The sequence below is a fragment of the Vidua macroura genome, chromosome 3, assembly GCF_024509145.1.
Source record: "Vidua macroura isolate BioBank_ID:100142 chromosome 3, ASM2450914v1, whole genome shotgun sequence".
Classification (NCBI taxonomy): domain Eukaryota; kingdom Metazoa; phylum Chordata; class Aves; order Passeriformes; family Viduidae; genus Vidua; species Vidua macroura.
Genome location: NC_071573.1, coordinates 42,183,204 through 42,201,035, shown reverse-complemented (window position 1 = coordinate 42,201,035; position 17,832 = coordinate 42,183,204).

Here is a 17,832-nt window from a genome sequence, read left to right as displayed (position 1 = left end):
TTCAGGGGAGGCCTGGGACACACTTAATGCTGCTGTAAGTGTCACTGCTTTCTTCTCCCAGAACCCAGCAGTTTTGTGGCTTGGTTGAGGGACAAGGTTTGCCAGCAGCTGGAGTAGCCAGGAGATAATATTCCCCTCTTTGTGCATGCTTTTATATGTATATTTATGTGTATCTTTATCCCATAGTGGATATCATTGAAATGTATTTGGCAGCCAAGAGAGGGTGAGGGTTTATGCAGATATGAGAGAGAAGAAAGCACTGTTAGACTGAAGAAGGATAGGCAATAGTAATTTTGAAGAAAAACAATAACAATTTTAACAGTAGCTGACTTTCTGTTTGAAAAGACAGCAGGAATATTTGTTATCTTTTCTGCCAGAGTGGCCAAGTCCTGATTTATTGATATTATCTTGAAGATGACAGAAAACCATATTAATGTACTTGAAATGAAAACCTGGGCTTTGAGAACAGCCATAGACACTTTCTGAGGGGTGAAGTGATTGAAATCAATCATATTTTATGACTCACAGCAGTTTCTGTAAGCAACTTGAAGATCCAGCTACCACACTAGTACCAGGTTTCCATGAATGGCTGCAATCCAGCTGTCAGAAACAGCTTCTCAGTTCAAGTTATCCTTGCAGTAATAGTGGCAAATGGATAGAACCATATGACCTCTCCACACAAATGTCTGGCCAGATGTGCAGTATTGTGAAGATGCAGACCTGATTGAAGACTAAACAGAATTTTTCACCCAAGGCCAAGATGACAAGATACAAGATACTCCTGACATAGGAAGGGTGAGCTAGAGGAAGGAGAAAAGACTGAGTTATGCAGGCTGCAAGTGGAATGGGAAGTGACAGTCCAAACAACACAGCCATGGAAGGCTGTGGAAGGAGCCTCTGGAGTTCACCCACCTCTCAAAGAGGCCCAACTTCAAAGTAAGAGCAGGTTGCTTAGAGCCTTGACAAGCTGATCTCTGAACAGCTCAGTTCAACGTGGCAGTTGGCACAAAAGAAGGAAGGGATGTCATCCAGCAGGACCTGGACTTGAGAAGCTTGAGAAGTGGGTCCATATGAACCTAATGAGACGCCACCAGTCCAAGTGCAAGGTACCGTACCTGGGTAGATGCGAGTGTAGAGGGGGAGAAGAACCCATTGGGAGCAGCCTTGTGGAGAAGGACCTGGGGGCTTTTATGGATGAAAAGCTGAACATGAGCCAAGAGTGTGCACTCAGAGTCCATCCTGGACTGAAACAAAAGCAGCATGGATAGCAGATTGAGGCAGGGAATTCTGATCCTCTTGTCTGCTCTGGTGAGACCCCACCTGAAGTGCTGCATCCAGCTCTGGGGTCTGCAGCACAAAAAAAGAACATGGACCTTTTGGAGGGGGTTCAGAGGAGGGCTATAAGGATGATAACAAAGGTGTCTTCCAACCCAAGCCATTCTATGAATTACACTAGAGAAGGTGGACCAGCCTCTTCAAGGGGCAACATATTGCAGTGACAAAATACTGTCACTGCAATTTTTTTCATGACACTTAACCCAAATGTCCCTTGTTGCATCTTGTGATGGTTGCATCCTGTCCTTTCTGTACCTTGTAGAAGAGTCTGGCTCTTCTTTTTCTATAACCCCCATCAGCTCATGGGATCCTGTAGTTATTTCTCCATCTTAACTGTTCTTATCCAGGCTGAACAAGCCTATTGCCCATCTCTTTTAGCCTCTCCTCATTTGTTATGTTCTCCAGCCCCTTAATGTCTTCATAGTAATCTTCTGGCCTTGTCCCACTCTGTCCAAAACCGGACACTGCTTCTTATGTGCCCTCAAAAGTGCCAAACAGAAAGGCATAATGTTCTCCTGAGCTGCTGCAAGGCTCTTGCCCAGAGTGACCATACTTGCCTCCATTTCTACTGGGACGTCCTGCTGGCTGCTGGGCAGCCTGTGCTCACAGGGTCCCCAGCCCTCTTCCACAGAGAGGCTCCTGAGACAGTGTGTTCCCAGCCTGTTGTATGAGCTTGTTCTGTTCTACATGCATTTCTGTGTTGGTCTTCATAAGGCTTTTATCAGCCCATTTTCTTTGATAGTTGAAGTCCCTCTGAATGACTAAAAGTCCTAAAGTCCAAGCAGGTAATCTCTCCCCACCAACATAATTTGCTGTCATTCACATCTCTTCCAATTTCTATTTTCCTCCATGTGTAGGTTAGTATTTACTTGGTTAGTATTACATGTGAAGCTGGACAAAACGACTGACAGAATGTGCAAATGTATCCCGGCATCACACATTTTTCCTGCAAAGTAGCATCTCCATTTGTACATCTGGCAGCACTGCCTGTGCAATTCCCTTCTGATTTATTAACACTATCAGCAGGAGACATCAAAAATTCCTAAGAAATACAAAAACCAAGACAGTTGTCTCAGCAGGTACCAACCTCACATGCAATGCACATACTCTCCTCTAATGCTAAAGCCAAAATGTGGCTGATTATTAGTTCTTATCAACTTATTTGCATATAGATGCACAGACGTTCCACTCAAGAGACTCAAAGAACAACATTTTTGTTTATTGTGGGTCCAAGGGCAGCAGAAAACCACCTTCAGCATTGCCTCAGTTCCGAAACCCAGGGGCTCTCTAAAGCATTCAGCTCCACATGACATAGGGTCCCACACTTCCACAGTCATTAATCAGTGCTTCACTACCATGGTAATGTAGGGCAGATTGAGGAGAGATAGTGGAAGATTAAAAGTGCCAGTTAGTGCTAGGTACAAGCTCCTGCCCACCACTACAGGGACTAGGGCTCCATTCCTGCTTGCCTGTTTAAAAATTTGACTCGTTTTACCCATTTGCACAACACGTGTCTTGCTGGGTGCACTGATGGGGCTGACAGCAATCTGAGCTGTCTGCTGTCAGATGTACAGCCTGAGCTGTTGGATCTGATACTATACCTCTGACCCCTTCTGTCAGCAAAAAGTGACAAGGACAGCATCATGGTAAATCCAGAAGGTTAACAGAGAGTTAAAACACCATTTGTGTATAGCAGCTCTTTACTGTATACACTTACCGTGTCTTTGCTTGTGAAGTGCAAAGCATGCAGGTACCAAGTACAAACATTTTGTTATTTCCATAATCTTCATCTTATAAAAAGTACACCTGATCTATGTTGGGCTGAAATCAGAGACTTCAAGGAATTAATTTTAAGTCCACACTGTGTTCTGAATCAGTTTTGATTGGCAAAGGCTCTTATGCCAGGCTCTCACCCTGGGTGTGCAAGGAGGAATGCAGTAATACGGGAATTAAAGCCTCCCCATGCTTGGGGTGGTACACTTTCTGCAGCCATTGGGATCGCCATCTCATCAGTGGTGCCTGCTTGGTTCGCTCTGAGGCAGCACACTGGAATATCCAAGTACTTGACCAGGAGAAGGTATGTGCAGGGATGTGAGGAAAGTAAAGAAAGCATCAGCATGCTGCTGCAGCTGCCACAGTGCAAACCTCAGCCAGCTCAAATGCACATGCCAGCCTGCTCACACACTCAGCCTGAGAGTTCCTCTGAGTGAGAGCCATATAATTAATTAGTTAGTCAACAAAATATACACTTAGTTATTGTCTTTTGGTCACCAGTCATCATGTAGAGATATATTTACCCAATACCACTAGAAAGATACCACCAGAAGATACCACCTTGACCCTGCCCTATTGACAGCTGACCTCAGCAGAGATCAGGTTTAGGGACTTCTGCATACCGGTGTGACCAGCTGTTCCGCCTTTTGGGAATGGCTGGACCAATCCAAACCTTTGCTTTGAGGAGATATTTGGTTGAGACATAGGTATGTTTTTCTTATGCAAACTTTTCCTTCTGGAAAAGTTGGGCCCAGTCCTTTATTTCTCATGATGTTGGCAAAAGGATGCCAGAACTTCTTAATTTTCCATCAGCAGGAGTTTGGCCAAGTGGAATTGATCCCCCACTTGCTCAGTGTTCCCTTTCCCACCTTCAGAGGAGTGTCAACTCCATAGCTGATGACCCTGGGAACTTCCTAGAGGATAGAAAAAACTGCTTACTTTTGTGTCCTGTTGCCTCACAACTGAGGCTGCAGTAAATAAACATTTTAATATTTCCCATTATCTTTCCCTTGAATAATGTTGTAATATTCCATAATCCATTTTAATTTAGATAGGAACAACATGCTCCTGGAATGTAATGCTTCTCATGCTCTAATGTGCTCACTCAACTGCAATATTCAGAAAACTGAGTAATAGCAGCAATGTATAAACCTAATACAAACTATGTAGTGGAAGGGTAATCTAAATTGTGTTTCTGAACAGGTTCTTCGTTAAATTCAGGTAGGACCAAAAAGAAATTCTTGGTTTGCTGCACAATAGCCAGCCCAGAACACAGCCCTGTGAGTTTTGAGTTCCTTTTATCAATACCCTGAGTGAACAGGAATTTGTTGGTCTTTCCAGAGCAGCAATGGTTATTATCTGTGCTCTGTGTTTTCTGATGAAAACACAGATTTATATATATTTTATATATATAATATATATAATAAATTCTGATTTATTACACCCAAGGTGGCATTTTTAATATATGACTCAATTTTTTTTTCCATTACTTTGTTCTGTCGCATCAAATGGACTTGAGCATATTATTTATTACTCAAATCCAGACAGTTTTCAGTGTGTATTACACGGCCTTGGTACACATGTACCAAGTAATTAAGTAATCGCTGTGGATGGAGCATGCCTTCAAGCATCATGCTTGGAGCACTTCTGCCCACTTTGCAAGCCTCGTCATACATCATCATGCTTTGTCATACCACATTCAGAAACTGAAGATGCCTGTACAAATTTGGAAAAGACATGGCCATATAATCTGTGCCTGTAAGCACAACAGAGGTTTAAGCTGCTCACAACTCACTGGACTCAAGGCAGGAGAAAATCTTTAGCCCTGTTTGAGACCAGAGGTCAGATGTGGCAGCTGCTGGGCTCATTTGAGTCTCACCATTTATGAATCACCTGTCTCTCCCTAAGGAGAGCCAGACCTGGTCAGCCTGCAAAGGAAGAGCAACACAAGTGACTCATAAGAGTTGATTCACTCCTGCTGAGAATACAGATGTCCTCATGGAGATGCTGCTAGTGCTGTACTGTGGAAAGCCCTTAGTTCACCAGAGGTTGTTATCTGGATGGTCCAAAAGAGAAATGCCAGACTTTACAGTGCATCTGTAACTACAGTGTTTTCTGCCTCTGTAATCCAGGGTAGGACTGAATCAGAGCCAAAGCACAGCTGATCTTGTACTTGTTTATGTTGTGTTCACTTCCCTCCTGAAAATAAAGCAAGGATCCCTTAGCCAGGCACACTTTTTCTCACATGTCCAATTTTGTGTGCCCATTACACCAGGTGGCAAAGCAGCATGGCCACCAGTGCCCTGAAAGCAGTCTCTTGCTTTTTATTTTGGGGTGTTTCAGGTTCTAAGGTGGTGTTTTTAAATTAGTTTGAATCTTACTACTTCATAACCCCTACTTGGACCCCTGTTTCAAACACCACCGCAAATCCCACACTCTGCCCTTCCCTCTTTTACAGAGGGACAATTGAGAAGATCCTGTACAAGCTAAAACTTACTGAGTTTCCTGGTGAGGCATTCCTGGTACAGCAAAAGACCTAGTCCTTGGATCCTGGCCAATCTGAGAAGTGGTGCAGGGTGAAAAGGTGAATAACTCTCCACAGATAAAGAAAATAATGTTCTGAATCAGTGAAAGAACAAAAATAAGGCCTTAAAATTTACTAAGGTGCATGATAAATTGTACCTGTAAGGTACTCACGTTGATTATTGCTATTATCCCACTGCTATCCCTTCAGGTATTGCATAGGAAGTTACTTGAGGGATGATTATTTCTGAAGTTATCCTGCTAGTTTAATCCACTTTACCATACTTCATGCTGTCTAGTCATCTTGAAGACAACTGTTTGTGTTGTACCACAAAGTCATTAAAAATCAAACAAAAATACAGAGCCTGTCCTTAGCTGCATTATTTCTGCACTTTTATCTGGACAGCCTCTGTACTGCAGGAGGCAAAGGTCCTGGGACAAACCATGTATGACCATACTGCAAGGTACTCCCTTAATCAACAGGGCAGAACCAACATTTTAACAGAAGAGTGTTCAAACAATTTTTTCCACTAGACAGCCATGAGCCTTCCCTCCCGCAGCCCCATGTGCCTTTGTGGGGCTGGGCTCCAGTGATCAGAGGCACATGGGGCTCTCCAGACCAGCTCACAGACAGCAGTGCCCCTCTGCAGCAAGGGCTGCTGCCTCTGGAAGCCACCCTAGGTGCCCAAACCACAACCCAGCTGCCTGGAAGGTTTGAGAGATGTGGGCAGGGTTTAGCTCTCTCTCTCTATCCTTCACCACCCCTAGCACCTGCAGGTGCTGAAACCTGCACCTAGCAATAGCCACGTTCCCTTATTTTTTGTGTTGCTGCCAACTTTGGAGAAGGTTAAGGAATGAAAATAACATCTGTAGCAGTTTATGAGTGAGCTAATTCTAGAACAGAGTGTTGTGGGTGAAGACAAGGTATGTCTATAGATCAGCATCTCTCCAGATGCCAAATTCTAACCATCTGCTATGGGCAATTATAGAAAAAGAAATCCTTAAAAAAATATAATCTCTTGTATAGGAAAAGTGCAGCAAGCCCAAAGTGCAGCAGGCCAGCTGTATAGTTAGGTATCAGCAATCCCCAAGCTGTACTATTTATAGAAAACTTAGGAAAATGGAGAGGAAAGCACCTCAGAGAACTCTTGCTTTATTTGAGTTCCCCTGTTTCCAGTACCAGAAGAAGAATGATATAAAACCTGTAAGTAAAAAGTTACTTGGATATTTCTTTTTGACGAAATTCAAGTCAAGCTAGTGAAGGTATTGTCTTTGCTGGCATACAAACATTATTCCAAGGCATTGCCAAGTAGATTTGAATCTTTCTTACTGCAGCCCACTGGCTTTTCTCAATAGCCTTTTTTTGAGTTATCTGCATGCCTGTGCATTAACTGCTGGGCAGCAAACCACACAAACCCTATACAGGCAGCACTCCTATGTAGGTGCTAGCAAAACTCTCAAGTGTTCTACAGGGCTTTCATTGTTGCAGAGATGTCTGAGACCAGAGACCACAGTGCTGAGCTAGAAAACTGGAGAGGAGCTCTTCAAGCTGGCAGTGAAGAAGGCCAAAAAAGAAAAGAGAAGCAGAAGAAAAAAAACAAAAAGGAAAATATTCTTGTGAAGTCTACATCACTGAGCACTCAACTATTTTTAATAAGGGCTTCTATGACATTTGGGACAGATAGATCTTTCTTCATATCCCCCCCAACACTGGGCAGAATTTTTCTGTTGTCAGATCGCACTGAAGATTAAAACAAGCATCTTTACTAATATAGTATTACTGCCATTATTCAAGTAATTCCCTCTTTAGAAGTTATGAAATATGGATAATAAATAGAATCTGAATAAGCACATATTTTCTTTGTTATGTTAATGGCTTGGCTGAAGTCCACAAGAACAGCCTTATGTGTGTGACTGATTGCTTTGTTTCAAACCTCTGGATACTTTATACAAACAGGCTTGAAAAGGGGCACTTTGCACAGACCTGTTCATTTGCTACCTCAGCCAGGAGAAGAGCCCAGTCTGAAAAGTTTTTTTTAACCAAGACATTCTTACACTAATGAAAATAAATTCATAATTGGCACTTGGAAAAAAAAAATCCTAGCAATAGGCAATGGGAAAAGTGTCTTTGGGCTTCTCCTATAAAATAGTGTATTTCTTATGTTTGTCAAAGCCCAATCCACGGGCAAGAGATGATTCATATGGATGAGCCAGTTACTCAAATAAGTCCTAGTTTCTGGGATATGAAAACTTGACCTGACAACAAAAGTACAGTTAAAGCACAAGCTAAAGCAATGGGTGTAATTCCTAGAGGGGACTAGGAATTTGGTCACTAAATTCTGTCAAACTATGCCACCACCTTGGTTTAGAAAAAGTGCTGTAAATAAAGTTTCCTCCAAGATTCACAACATTTTTTTTCCTGATTTGAATAACGCAACAGTAAGAATATTCTCAGCTTCTCTGCCTCCCATTTTGGTGCCTTTCCATTTCAGCCTCTCTCCGATCAGCATCCAAGTCTATAATCATGTTTTCTCAGACCTCAAGTTTTTAAGAACCTGGCAAAAGACTATCATGAACAGTTTTTTCCCAGGGAGCTGGACAGGCCATACAGCTGAGTCCTGTGCAACGTTCAAACACCTGGAAATGGAGGAGATGTATGTGGCCAAAAAAATATAACTGCTCTTCAGTCTTTGAAAATTTCCAGGAGGAAGTGAGATAATTTCCTGAAGTGTTGAAATGGCAAGGTCTTTTCATCCACAAAGTAATCCTGCGAGCCCTGGCAATTTGCTTTGGAATTTGCTTTATTTTAATGAGCTGATTGCATCCAGCAGGATTAATAAGAGAAGCTACGCCAGATAATCTCTCCTGCCACATGTAATGTTCACCTCTCTACATGCACTTACAATGAACTACTATAAACATCTTATCAGAGCCCCCAGTTCCCACTACTACATGAATTCAGGCTGGTAAACTCACCAGCAGCCTTCACTTTTGTTTTGTTTTACTGACATGGACCCAGAGCTTGTGAGAGCCTCCCCAGTGCCAGCCCTGCCTCCTATTTCCCTGTCCTTTACTTTATTCTCAAGCCAGGAGTAGTTACTGTCTTTCTGAGCTCAATATTAAGTCATCAAAGGTGTTGTGCCTGCCAAATTGTTCACTGAAGAGGGAGTTCCTTTGGGTGATGCTCCTCTGAAGCTATTGTCTCCTCAAGGCACAATGCTGACACCACACCAGGTAACCAAATAAGAGAACTAATTCCCAAGGATTTGCAGGTTGTGAAATCTGACTCTATTTTTGCATCCCTGTGTAAATCAACAATAATGCCTGTGTCACCTTAGATCCCAGCTCCCAAGTGGAGACATTCCACCTCAGCTCCTAAGAAGAACAGGCACAAACCCTTGAGCTACAAAAGTGCAAGCTGCTTGATGAATTTTCCCATACAAAAGTTTCAGAAGACATAAATACAGACCTGTAGTTTCCCTTTGGGGATGGACAAATCCCATGTGTCCAAGAGAGGCACCTGGAAGTAACAAGAGAGAAGGGCGAGCTTCTCTCTTCTTCCATGGTAGACTTTTCACCCAAAGCAAATGCTGTCTGTAGTGCCAAAATTGCTGTTGCGCCTGCCACATCCTGCCTGCCCTTTTCTTCTTTCAAGATTCCTGGCTGGAGCTGGCAGAGACAAGTGAAACTCTCTGTCTGAGCCATCCTGTGGGTAAGAAGCTTTCTTCAAGGAAGTTATTCTACTCAGAGAATCTGGCAGTCCATAAATCACAAGACTAATGCTCATTGTAAATTAATGCAGAATCAGCCAGGCAGAAAACTCCACTGGCTATTACATTTCACATGATATAAATAGGAGTAGTTGCTTTGTACAACATGAAATAACCATGAAACAATAGGACATCTCTTATATTGTGGCTGCAAAGACTCCTTCCATGCACCTGAAGAAAGTAATAGCATCATTTATTTAATGATCAATGTTTAGGCTTCAAAGGAAAAAACAGCTTCCTCTTCTTGGCTGATCTCAAGTGAAATTGAGTTTGTTGTTCACCTTCTGCACTAGAGAGGGAACAAAGCTTTATGAATTGTACATCTTTTATCATCATGAAAAAAAAAAAACAAACAGATTTCCATACAACTTCTCCCTGGCTCCAATACATATCAAAGTGCATTGAACCTGTTAATGGGTTGAGGTTCAATGACAGACCGATGGAACCATCCAAATCTGACCCAGGGTTTCTCCAGGGTCAAGAGAGAGCCCTAAAGCTCAGGCTTGAAGCAGGCTGTCAACAGAATATATGATGGGGATGGCAGTGGCTATGGCCTGCAGGATGATGTCTCCGCCTCCTGCTCAGTTTAATACAATTTCCCCTCCTAGGTCTGGCTGTCCAGGGCTCTGGCAAAGGCAGACAAAACACTGAGACAACACTCATTTTCTGCTTCAAGCAGCAGAAATCAGCTGTTGAGGAAAGAGGTATAGCTTGGGGAACAAGCTGGATGTCTGGTATTAATGAGTTGTGTCACTTCTTTTTCATTCTTAAAAAAAATTTTGTGTGCCTTTATGCACAGTGATGGTGCTTGTGTCACATCTGTCACATAAGGCAATCTGCATTTTGGGTGCTCCTGGGAAGTGCCACAGTCTGCTCCACCTGGGATGGGAAGCCACATAGGACCCCCAACAGGGATGTTGTTGTGTAAAAATACATCAGGCCAGAGCTCCAGGAGGAAAAACTGAGCAGACCCTGTCACTCCCATGCTCTCCATTGCCTCCCTCTTGTGTAGTTGTACTTGCTTTCCCATAGCCTTTACCTTCTATTAAAAAAAAAAAAAAATCTAGAAATTCACAGTCAACTGCCTTTGAATCTCCCCTGACCTGCCCATGTGTACACAACTCTTGCTAGCACCTTAAATGATGAAGTCAACATCAGCTCAGTAAAAACTCAGATGAACACCCTACGAACAGGCAAAATGAAGGCAGAGTGTCTGGCACTGCAGAACATCCAGAGAACAGGTAACTGTGACTCTGTGCTGAGGAATCTGCTTTCATTGCCCAGCAGTGGCTCCATGGGTTTTACATCAGCTGCCAGCTTGACCCCCTATCTAAAGAACTGATGTTATTTATGAAGGACCTCAAAGGCACAGCAAACAGGGAAGTACCCAGCTCCACTCCAGTCAGTGTGGGTGAGATAAGGAGGAGCACAGAGTTCAAATGCTCTTGCTGTATCAGGTGCAATGAAGCTTCATGCAACTCCTCGGGATCAGCACGGGGCTCCTCAGATCTGTTAGCTGACAAATGTGAAGGAGTTACTTGCCTGGGACCACTTGGACTGTGTGGCTGCAAATGCAGCATGGGGACTGCATGGGACCCTGCACCCTCCCACAAGATAGTAACTGGAGAGGTGGAGATGGCACCTCAGTAAATCTGAATCACATAGCAGAATTGTTTTTTTTCTCCTTACTTGCACTCTCCTTTATCTTTGAGTGTCATGTTTCACTCAGCAGTGGTGCAGCTTACTCCTAGACTGTCAATGAGCTCTTCTTGACGCCTCAGGAGATGGAGTCATTCTGTGAAGTCCTACACTCTCTAAATCTAAAAGGACATTTGATATATTGCTAGGGATTATTATAAAATATACATGTCTGGTCCCAAATCTAGCCTTGGAAAATGCTTGTATTCCTTCTCTGAAAGATTGGAACCCGATATAGACTAGAAGTCAGGTACAGTGTGGCTCCACATTCTCAAGACAGGTCTCCTCTACCATGAGATTTGCAGTGTGTATTTGTACTTAACAACAAAATGAGTGGGGGTGGGGGAGAATGGTACAGGCTTCTACACTAGGAACCCAAAATATTGCATTCAGGCTTCAGCTGGTTTGGTTTTCTCCTGCAGCAGTGCCTGAAACAGCTTTCTGAAAATGGGAAATGGATGTTTTCTCAGTCATAATCAAAGAAACTCATGATTTCCCAGAGACACTGTGACTGTGGCTGTCATCTCTGTGCAATGAGGCAAGCAAGAGAAACACCATGTCTTTTGCTACTTACGCTTTCAGTGTGTCAACACATTCACCCATCTGTACCTTACATCACCCTGTGTATACTGGCTCAAACACAATTATTTAGAAAATCTGTGGAAAAATTGTGTGACCAAAAAGCTGAAATGTGGTATAATCCTAATAACTGTTCGGTAACAGCACAGAGCTCTTATCGCAATCTCTTCACACATTTGATTTTGCCACTAAATCCCTCATGCTCTCTCAGGGTAGTTATCCTTACAGGCTGGAGGTCAGGTTGCATCCAGAATGGAAGATTCTTCTCTGATAGCATGTCCAATATGAGGGAGTTTCCCTGCTTTCAGCAAGTCTTTTAAATGAGATTATTGATTTCATTTTGGAAGCGAACCAAAGTAGATCACCTGACCCAGAGTCCTAGGATTTCATTAGAGGGGTAAGGACAAAAGATGAAAGTTTTTCCATGAAGTGGTGAGCAGAATGAGCAACGAAAGGCTCCTCCAGTTTTGAAACTCTCAACTCTGCTCTGGACATTTTTGGAGAAAACCAAGAGCAACAGAATCCCTGGTTATTTTAGCAGCTCACTGAGTTGCAGTTGCTTAAAATTATGTAAGTTTTCCCTTAAGACATTCACCTAATATTAGGTTACCTTCCCTATACTGTTTATCAGATCTAGGCACTGAGATTTGTAAGTTCATCTCTGAAATGGTGAAGAAATATTTTATAGGCTAAAAGTAGCCTTGCAAAAAGGAACTCATTTTAAAGAAACAAATATGGTATCTTCACAGGGGATCTCATACACATTGTTTCTATAATTGCTGTTGGATTATGGATCATTTGTGCCTGGCATCAGTACATTCACCTGTGGGGTAATGGGCTTTATCAGCAAAAAGATGCTCTGCCCTCTGTTTTCTGGAGGGAGTGACAGAACTCAGGCTCCACAGAGCTGGGCAAGTTTTCTTGCCCCAGCACCAGTTTACATCAAAGGCATAATGGTGTTTCCTGCCAGATTGAGGGCAGTGCTTTTTGATGCCTGTTTCTATTTAGGGAATGCATGTAGCTCTCTCCAGGCTCTGATGAAAGGAGACTAAACTGCAGCAGCCTGGCCTGCCCCAAGCACAGCCCCATTTTAGTAAGTCAGAATAACTACATTCCCAGCCAAAATCTTCCATAGATATAAATGGGAGGGAGGGTGAGCCTTAACCTCTCGACTTGTTGGTGGGTGAGTCACTCCAGCCTGCTGGGATTCCAATCCCTGGCATATATCCCAGGCTGCAGCAAGGAAGCCCAGGGCATGAAGAGGGGGAGGCAGGCAGACCTGTTGCTCTTTCAGCTACTCTGGCTCTTGTGATCCTGGCTTTGTTCCCCAACATAATTTCCATTACCTTGAAGAATGATCCAAAAAACTTCAGTAACATGATCAACTGAGTATGAAAAAGATGCAGAGATGATTCAGTATGTCGATGCTATGGAGGCACAAATGTAATGGCATATCTCAGTAGTTCCCCTTCTCTCCAATTCTTGCACAGCCAGAGGGACTCTGAGCACCAGCCTGCCTTGCAGTAACAGAGACAGAACAGCCCCCCTTAACATATTTTCTACTACTGCTGTATTTGGCTGCTGATGGCTCCCTTTGGAGAGGGCAAACCCAGAAATGTTCCATTGTTTCACATTGCTGTGCATTAGAAATAAGAGGATTTTATTTCAACTCAACACAGAATTGTTGAGTTTTGCATATTTTTGCTCTTCAGAAAGTTTTACCTGTGGAGTGTAAAACAAAAGCATAGGTAAAAAATCCCTGGTATTGCATATTTTTTTGTTCGGTGTTGCTTTCTGCTTTGCACTTTGCTTTTGCACTGTCATTTACAAACCAGTTACAACAATGAATTCATTTACTGTTTACTTGAATCACGTAGCATACTGAGTTTCATTATGAGTATCCAGAAAACATTTTTCCTCAGATAATCCTTTATGGCCTTAATGTTTGAGGATCAGTTTGTCTCACAAAGTGAAACAGAGGTCAGAAATTCAATGCAGTGTGACAGCACTCTGTTCTTCCACTTATTATTATGGCAACATCCTCTGGTATAATAAGTGTTAAGACTTGCATAAAAATTCCAATTTGAAATCTTATTTTGAGAGATCTGCAGCTCAGTCATAGAGATTTGCTGTAGGCAGAACTTATCATACAAATATTCAGCCTACAACTAATTTTCTTTAACATGTTTTAACATCTTCCAAAACAAACAAAGACTCAGCACTTTTAAAAATATAGTTCTCTGTATCTTGATCAAAACACAAGACTTGATTCAACAATGAGTAGCTGTAGTTTGAAGGTAGTTTGAAGCTAATATAAAGCATAGTAAGGTTAAGTGAAGTGAATTATTCCAGAGGCAAACTAGAAGAACACACTAGTAGATCAGGCTCAAAGTCACTTTGTTTATTAGATACTTTTTTAGGGCCTCCACTAGATTTTATTTTAATAACAGGCTGAATCCAGCTGAACTCTGCTCCTCAGAGCAATGTGTCCAAAAATGATAGAAAACCTGGTTTGTAGAAGCCTGTTTCCAGATGATTGTATATCATTTACTGAGGCATCCAACAATGCTTCAAGCTTGTTTCAGCTAAGATAAATTGGGTGAGCGCATCTCACATCTCCTGTTTTCATTTACTCAAAGTGAAAAATCACCTTCAAGGGATTATACCTTGTGTCAAACACAAAACAGGCTGACTTCAAATAATCCAAACACTGATCTAGCTTGTAGCTAAAGCAGGTCGGGGTGTTTTGCATTTTGTTCAAGATCTTCATAACATTCATTTAAACATCAAAGGCACAAAAGCAATGAAAAATTAAAAACTCCAGAAAACATATTATAGTGCTGAACTCCACACCTGTGCTCCTTTTCTGACGCTCCTCTTGTATTGAAGGGAGAGAAAGGAACTGTCAGTGGGTGACTCACTTCAGAGGAGCTCTGGGATATCATCCAGCTGAATCACCTTCTGCAAACCCTTGTTTTCCTTCTCCAGCTATTAAGTAAATGTACATGGTGAGTTCAGATATAGGAGGCTTCATCTGGACTGATCTTCTTTGAGAATCTTTAGCAGAAACACAAGTGAGAGGATTGCTACCAAGCACCCTTCTTGGATTTGCAACGAATAGCAACAGCATATTTGGAAACAACCTTGAACTACAGAAGTTTATTTTCCTTTCAGTAGCCACACTCCTCTGGGGAGTTTCAGTGAATGTGCTTCTCACAGATGGTGTACATATGTGTTTTTTTATTTCAACTTCTGCCCAACACCAACATTTTTGACTGTGTCTATCAAGAGTATGTGTGCCTCTGCAGAAGTGACCTTGTGGCCACCTCCACAGATTACATCAATAGCAAAGCATCAAAGCATCTGCTTTTCCCAACCCATAGCCAGACAAACTCTCAGAGGCAACAAAAGGAAAAAAATTTAAAAGTTGCATGTCCAGAGAGCATTGAGGTTGGTAGGAAAGAGAAGGAACAGGGCAGAAACTACAGTTATGCTGCATGTCCCTGGAAAACTGGGTTAAATGACTGTATGGTAAAGCTTCAACTGGAATATTGTGGTTTTTTTTGGTCTCCCAGTATGAGATGGATAATAAAAAACTTGAGAGAGAGCAGCAGAGAACTGCTAAAATGGTCAGGAGCCTTAAGGCAAAAAGTGGCAGTTGAGAGAATTGAATTGTTTAATCTTGTTTAATCTGATAAAGAAGAGACTAAGGGATGATTTAATAATAGTCTACAACTATTTTGTTGTATTTACACAAATTAAACAAGCCAAAATTCTGGTATTTCCAGCAAGGGGGAAGGGGGAACATCCACAGATTGTGGCTGGGATGGATATTAGAAAAAACTTCCAGCTTTAGTGGGGGATAATACAGGGTACTCAGGGAAGTTGTGGAACCTCTGTCCTTGGAGGTTTGTAAGACTTAGCTAGACAAAGCCATAACTAACGTGGTAAAATGGCAGTGCTGCTTCAGGAGGTTGGACCTGATGACCTCCAGATATTCCTTCCAACCAAAACTTCTGTCACAAATTTTAAGTCCTGTTAATTGACAGTAAGTGCAACAACTTCAAAAGGAAATGTGGTTCCTCACAGGGGAGGAAAAAATATCTCTGCCTGTATGAAAAATGGACTTTCCACCTTGTGAATCCATACAAACCAAATGAAGTAAATGCACTTAGAGATGAAAGAGAGCATTTACTTTTCTGGAAATGTTGTCTTAGCAAGTTTAAGGTCAACAGATTATTTTAAGAGAACAAAAAGCAGCCTCATTAAAAACCAGAATTCTCCATACTTCCTGCTCAGAGTTGGAACATAAAGCCCCAGTCATAAAAGGTTCATAGAGAAGGGCATTTTTAGACAGTACAATACTTAATACATATTGGGAGTTAAATATACTTTCAAAGGGATAGCTATTCAGCTGTACAGCCACTGCTTTGGACATTAGAAAAGATACTTCATGCACTTTAAATATAGATATAGCTCCTATGGTTACTTCCAAAATAACCTAGGAACCCTAAATTTATTTGTCTGCCACTAGAAAAAGTTCTACAAAACTGAATCATCTCATGGCTTCTGCAAAAGTTTGTCTAAAACTAAAACCATATATTAAAAAAAAAAAAAAAAAAAAAAAAAAGAACAAAAAAAAAATCATGTTTAGCCAGTGAAGATCATGTGGCCAAGAAATAAGCCTTTTCTCAAATTATGTGAAGTTTCTTGTGCCACTTTTCCCTTCAGATGACCTTAATGAGACAAAGCTGTTTACATTTTTTCAAACCCACTTGATTTTCTGCATTTCGAGCTGTGATCCAGTTTGTGCTCAGTACTGGTAACACCAGATTGTCCAGAGTTACCATTAAATGACCGCAAGCAAATGTTTCAGAAACACTTACATAAGTGGGAAGGACAAAATCTCTTGTATTTCACAGAATACCAGGTTGGAAGTGACCTCAAGGATAATCTGGTCCAACCTTTCTTGGCAAAAGCATGTCTGGATGTGGCACCCAGTGTTAGAGTGGACAGTTTGAAAGGCTACAGGAGGACAGCACAGGGGCTGCCTGATTTACTCTGGCATGCAAGTAAACATCTGCAGCACATGGGGCAGATGAAGCCAGTGGAGGAAGGGGAGCAAAAGAGGGCAGGGAGCCAGCTGGGCACTCATAACAGGAATGGGAAACTTGTCTGTAACAAAGGGACTCATAAAATAATCTGCAAGATGCTAGGGAAAATGACACTTTCCTCAGGTGCCAGATGGGACCATGCAATTTAGGAAGCTGCTTAAAGCTCCACAACAGGGGCAAGAGGGAAAAAAACAGCCCTCGTGACTGGGGAGGAAAGATTTGATTGTGAACATTGGGTAAAAACAACCCGTCTCCATCAGAAGACCAGAGTATCTCTGCCAGTAATTACCTTGCTCTCATCTGTATTCTGATCAAATCAAGTATTAGACACTAGACAGACTTTGATATTTCTGGCATATTCCCTTCAAGGAGAAGGTGCAGGTGTATCTGCAACTTTGATGCCTCTGAGCATCTGCATTTAGTGTCAGCACAGCTTAGAATGAGCTTAGAATGCTCACTCTCATTCACAACACCAGCTAATGGATTCATGCCATCAACAGTAACTGAATATTTCCATATCACTCTAAGAAGTGCAGCTTTGGTATTTCTGAGAACTTTCCTAGAGATGAAAAATAGTGATTTTTATGGAGGGAATTTGTAGTGTTTCTTGTAAAATGTGGACAAATCATTATTACCATATTGTACCCATTCACTGCAATGAGGTTTGCTGTACACATGGTGTGACAGACAAACTGTGGTGCACTCAGGGATTATAGATTGGCCTGTTACATATGCAAGCCTAGTCATTTTTCTCTTCTTCACTCTAAGAGGATTATGAAAGCATCTCTGTGACATTATAAAAACATTTAAAAAGGCTGCTCCTCTGTGTTAGTCTGCAGATTGATTTCACTCTCTCTTCTTAGGTTTCTTTCAGAATTTCTTCTAGTTCATGTTTGATTTGTTAAAAAAAAAATAAAATCAAACCAAACCAACTAAAAATAATCAGCAACTGAACAACATAGGATGTTCTGCAATAATAAACTAGGACAGACTGGAAAAGAAGGTATTGACACACAGTCATAGCAAGAATTCCCACTTAA